Raw genomic sequence first — 6,125 nt, 5'->3', positions numbered from 1 at the left:
TTAACATAGTTGTAGCGTGAACTTAAAATGTTGCTTTGTTGCAAATTTGTCCATATTTTTTAGATTTGTGAGTGATGCATCAAAAGAAATCCAATGGTTATAAAGACACAAAAAGTGATAGTAAACACGCACCAGCCGCTATCATTCAGCGCTGTAATCAGCAGCACATGTGGCTCATTCCTCAGGAAACTTCCGAGTCATGAAGTCTGAAACATAAAATAGACAAAAAGCACACACACACAGAAAAAAGCCACATTGTGCATTTTTTCCCAATCAACCACTGAACAGCACAGTCTCTCTGACTTTCTGTTTATGTTGTGTGTGTTTGGATGCTATAATCACTGCACTCATGCTCTATTTAATTCCTGCACACTGTGTGTGTGTGTGTGTGTGTGTGTGTTTGCATGGATTCAGATGGGACTCTGTGCTGGAATGCACATAAGTGCCCCTCTCTTTCTGTCTGGTGCTGCTCTCTAGTTGACATTTAAAGGCTAACAGCAGGCACTTAGACTCTTAAACACTATTGGAGAGTTGGCCTGTCAGTCAAATTTGGCCAGCCAATGGAACTGATCTCCTTATGCCACACACAAAAACATGCTGCATGGGCACTACTTTCTGTTCAGTATATACTGTATACTACACTTTTTTTTAAATAAAGGTAATTTTTTTGACATTAACGGTTCCATGAAGAATTTTGAAAATCCATAAAGCTTTTCCATTCCACTAAATGTTCTTTATTGTGAAAAATGTCTGTTAGATTTTCTTCACATTATGGTCCTCTTAAGAACTGTTCACTGAAGAGTTCAAAAATGGCTTTTTGAAAAAAGATACCTTTTTGAAATCTTTAAATTTAAAAAGTGTGCATACTTCTTTTTTTTTATTTTCTTTTTTTTATAGTATTTGAAAGTGTATGCATTAAGTAACTTCGAACATTTCAAGCAGAAGTATGCTATAATGTTGTCACATGACCTACGCTCATTTGAAAAAAGCATACTAACAAACTGCTATGCACAGTATGCAAATTTCCTGAATGCATAGAAATGCCAAAACGTTCATTACACAACAAAGCACAACAGTGATCATTAACATGCTACTTGACCTGAACGGGCAGACTTTTCTATGCTGGACACTACATGCTGAAATAAATGTGTAATGTATAGGGCCGGGACTCGATTAAAAAAATTAATCTAATTAATTAGAGGCTTTGTAATTAATTAATCGAAATTAATCGCATTTTAATCGCAAATAAATATTTGACCTGAGAACAGTGAGAAGTAATTTTTTTTCACATGGATTTATAGTATACCATTGAATAATGACTGAATACATTAGCTTAAGCAACAAAATATTGTTTATTTTTGTTCAACCAAGTCTAGCAGACCAATGCAATTTTTGCCATGAAGTGTATCAATAGCATATATAGAAACAATTTAGAAATAGTATATTTCAGAAATTCAGGAAGCTTATAGGTGCTGGAACCTTCTGTAAAGTGTTTTTTAAGTAAAACACAATACTGTCAGTTACATTCAGAACATTGGAAACACTGACTGTTAGAAAACATCTCTCTGTTGCTTCAGAGGCCATTACATACTAAGTCCAACTCTCAATAACCTTGGCCAAAACAATAAAGAGTTCAACATAAACTGTTGCACCAACAAAATAATACATAGTTCAACATAAAGTGTAAAGTCCACGCTAGCTGCTATATGTTTTGCGTTGAGGTGATACTTGAGGCTCGTTGTGCGCTGCGGTGATATGCGAACGCTAGTTGGTGCTTCAGTATAATCGGTCCCGCTGAAACTCATCCAGTGAGAAACGTTCCGCGGTGCAAAAATAAGTTATTAAAAATGCGGGAATTTTTTTTCTGTAATTAATTAATCTTAGTTAACGTGTTATTTTTTGTGTAATTAATTAATCTCAATTAACGCGTTAAAGTCCCGGCCCTAGTAATGTAGTATACAGCATACTACAGTTTAAAATCAAAGAATAATGCATAGAATGATGCATCTTTCACATATTAATTACTACCATTATATTTAAATAGTGTACACTGCACACTTAGTACTAAAATGTAGTATGCCATTCTAAATTCAGTGTTACATGCAGGGTCAACTTGATATTCAATAACTCCTTAGACTGTGCACGTTATACTGCAAAAATAGTAGAAGTAATATGCTAGCATGCTATTCCAAGAAGTGAACGGTCACGATGAGTTATATCTCTCCTGTATACCTGAAGAGTGTACCACTGTGTGTTTGAGATAAGCCTTGTAATTTTAGCAAGAGATGGACATTAAAGAAGAACAAAAGTGCCTGACAGGTCCAGTTAAACTCTCTCTCTCTCTCTCTCTCAGTCTGTGTGTGTGTGTGTGAGTGTGTGAATCAGTTGAACTCTAGACCAGTACTGCATGAAATTTGGTATAACACTTGCCAGTGTGGTTTACCGCGGCATGTGTGTGTGTGTGTCTGTGTGTGTGTGTGTGTGTGCGTGTGCTCGTCGGCAGTAGTTGACACACGCAAGCCTGGTGTTTCCCTTGGGGAAGTTTTACACTGCTTGTAAGTCTGATGTCTTTGATTTCGTGCGCTATAGAGGCAGAGGAAAGGAAGCAGCCAAACACTGTCTTGCTGTCTGTCAACTCGAGGTCCCTCGAAAAGAAAGAAAGAAAGATTCGCATTTAAAGTCAGTTTAGGCCTCTCGTGTGAATAGATGAACACAGTCATAAAGTGAGTTACACAGGTAAGTAGAGATAGCTAGATAGATTCAGTGACACAGATGTTTTTTTCATGTTGAGCTTCACGGGTGGAAGGAAATGAGAGGCTTTAATGGCATGGACGAGCAGCGTGTCCTGCCAGGTGCTCACACACACACACACACCAGATCTTGCCAATTGTTTATTTGTCTGCCTGTTCGCAGGAGCCACAGCACGACACGCTCTGATCCTCTGCGCCAAGAGCCCACACGCAGACAGCACAGGAATAGAGCATGATCCAGGAGTCTGGAGGAAACTTCAGCCCACAGAACAGTCTCTCTCTGTCTCTGAATCCACCTCTCTGTCTGTCACATAACATCATGGTTGTACGGTATTGTATTCATCTGAAGCGAGTTTTGTCATTATGTCTATGCAACATTTCATTTCAACGTTTATGCAAAATTGTCTCTCTTGTAAATACCATTGATCAGGACATAAATTCAGTTTTTCAGCATACTTTAATGTGTCATGTTGCGAGATGGATTGCTGATTAAACATTGTGATCAGACATAAACACGCACAGATCTGTGGTTTTGCACGGTGTGTGTGTGTGTGTGTGTGTGTATGTGTGTGTGTGTGTGTGGACAGATGTGTCATCTGTGTGTGCAGAGCTGGCGTGAATGACACCATGAGAACGCACGAGAGGAGAGAAATGAGACTGACACAACGCAAGAGAGATCATTAACACCAGAGCTCTGCCGGTGCAAAAGTGCCTCGACGATAGGATGGCGCCAAGATTGTGCTATCTGGTTGCTAGGGTATTAGGAGCAGTTGCTAGGTGGCTTCTTAAAGGTGTAAATCAAAGTAGCCCTTACACTAATTATTTTACTTCTGCTTTATTTCACATTTCTGCTTTATGGTTTGTGGCCAAATTAAGTGACCTGAATGCTCCAGATATTTAATAAATGACATTTTTATAATATTCTGACATTTGTTATGAATATATAAATCTGAACAATGTTTTATTTCTACTTGATTTCATATTACTTTATGAGCTTGGATGAAACTACGGATTAATTCAATTCAAATCAAGTTTATTTGTATAGTGCTTTTTACAATACAAATCATTACAAAGCAACTTTACAGAAAATTACGTTTCTACAATATTTAGTGGTAGCTTATAAGTGGTGAGTGTCAGTTTGTGCGCGTATGACAGGATTTTTCAGAAAATTAATACAAGACGTAGTCAGCCAGACGATGAACACTATTAACAGCAATTATTACATGATGGAGTCACACTTTTAGCAAAATTTGGTAGTTCTGTTTGTTGATTCAGGATTAGCATCATCTGGGGTCCTCTAAGGGGATTAATCTTTTATTTTACTTTATGAGCTTTATTAATTAACAAATTAAAATGAATTAAATTGTCAATATTCTAAAATGTATTTTAAGTATATATATATATATATATATATATATATATATATATATATATATATATATATATATATATATATATATATATATATATATATATATATCATGGGCTTGTCAGCCATTGTTGAGTGACCTGAATGCATAAAGTATTTATTAAATAACATTTTTATAATGTTATAATATTTATGTTAAATAATTATGTTAAGTAATAATAAAATTGTTATTGCATTTCAATACAATTTTAATTTTTTTTAATACTTCTGTTTTATTTTATTTATTGGGCTTGGGGTTAAATGGAACAGAATACTCAAAAAACGTGTTTAATAATATTTTCACAATATTCTATTAGGTCTACTATTAGAATAATATTATATTTATTAACAAACAAAAATGTGCTATCATATTAATAAAAAAATGCGCCTCAAATTCAACTTCAGTGTTCCCTTTAATGAAGAAAAAAAAACTTGATATATATAATATGTTCAAACACTTTTCCAGATTATACTGATTTTTAACCATGCAGTTGCACTACGGGCCGCTAGGAGGAGCTGCTGTACCACGGTACTCCGTATCACCGCGGCGCTCCGCTGGACGCTGCTGCCGCTCGCGTACCTCTCGCTCTCTAATCACGCTCTGCGTCTCTCCCGCTCGCTTTATCATTCTGAACCATCCCTCCTCCCCTCGTCACTTACCCTGCCCTTCTGAGAGAAGAATCCACGGCGTGTGCGATTTAGAGGGTGTGCGTGTATGTGTGTGCGTGCTAGTTTATGAGCCCGGGCTTCTGTTTGTGTGTGCGCGGCGGAGGCGCTATGAAGGCCGGCTCTATTGTGTGCAGCGCAGTGTTCTGTTACCTGCGCGCGAGTGATTAGAGCGCCGTAATAAACGGAGGGAGAAACAGAGCGAGAGAGAGAAAGTGAGAGAGGAATAGGTTGAGTGGAAGAGTAATAAAGACCGAGGGAGGAGATGAAATTCCAGCTGCCTGTGAAAGGCTGTTTCCTGCAGCGCTGCCGCGAGATTAATGACGAGAGAAAAGAGAGGGAGAGAGACGAAGGCAGGAAGAGTGTCGCGCAAACGACTCGGTCCGTGGCGAAGGCGTCCCGTTTAGCAGAGCGCTGCTTGGTTTTATCTGGTTAAAGTTTTCTCTTGTCATTTGAATAGCGTTCTCTCACGCGCGCACGGATCACCGTCGAGGAAGATCAGATATTGCGCGCGCTCAGAGACACTCGCAGTGCAAGGCCTAGTACTCTGCCCTCCTTGCACTTGGGATAAAAATTTAATTTAACGTCACGGCTGGACATGAAAAGTGAGAAGAAAAGAGTTTGTCCTGATTGCACTGCTTTCCAGATATATATATATTTTAATGTATTGCAACTCACGGTCAAACCTTAGCAAATTTCACTGGCTTATTAATAAAGTATTACACTTAATCGTTTTTTTTTTTTACCAGTAAGGACATTGCCATATGATAATTGTAGAGTTAATAATCTCTTACTTGCATTAATTTCGACGATGCTACCTGAACGTTTTGCTGTCCTGTCTGTGCCCGTGCTAGCTGTGCTGTTCTTGGTGTTAACAGTGTTGGTTGTGCTACATTTTTTTCTGGAATAACTGTTAATTGTGCTAATCTTTACCTGTGTTAGTTGTGTCTACTATGCCCTCAGATTTACCAGTGTTTCAGCAAATCTTTTGTGAAAATCCAGTCATTTCAATAGAAATCCACCCGATTGGGAATTTAGCGCAAGTGCGAAAGATTTTTATTATTTTGTTTTGGATAATAGACAGTGGACCTTCGGGCCGCACCGCCACATTGTATTCTCTGATATAGCATGGATAACTTTGCCACATGCTGTTTTCTGACCTACACATGCTAACGTGCTAATTGTCATGTGTGCTTTACCTTCACTAACTTTGCTTTTCTCAGCCAAGTTTCAGAGCTTTTGCATGCTAACTTAGCTTTTATCTGTGTTAACTTTACCAACTGTGCTCATTTCTGACTTAA

The sequence above is a fragment of the Carassius gibelio genome, chromosome A22 (assembly GCF_023724105.1).
Source record: "Carassius gibelio isolate Cgi1373 ecotype wild population from Czech Republic chromosome A22, carGib1.2-hapl.c, whole genome shotgun sequence".
Lineage (NCBI taxonomy): Eukaryota > Metazoa > Chordata > Actinopteri > Cypriniformes > Cyprinidae > Carassius > Carassius gibelio.
Note: the sequence above shows the minus strand (reverse complement) of the source record.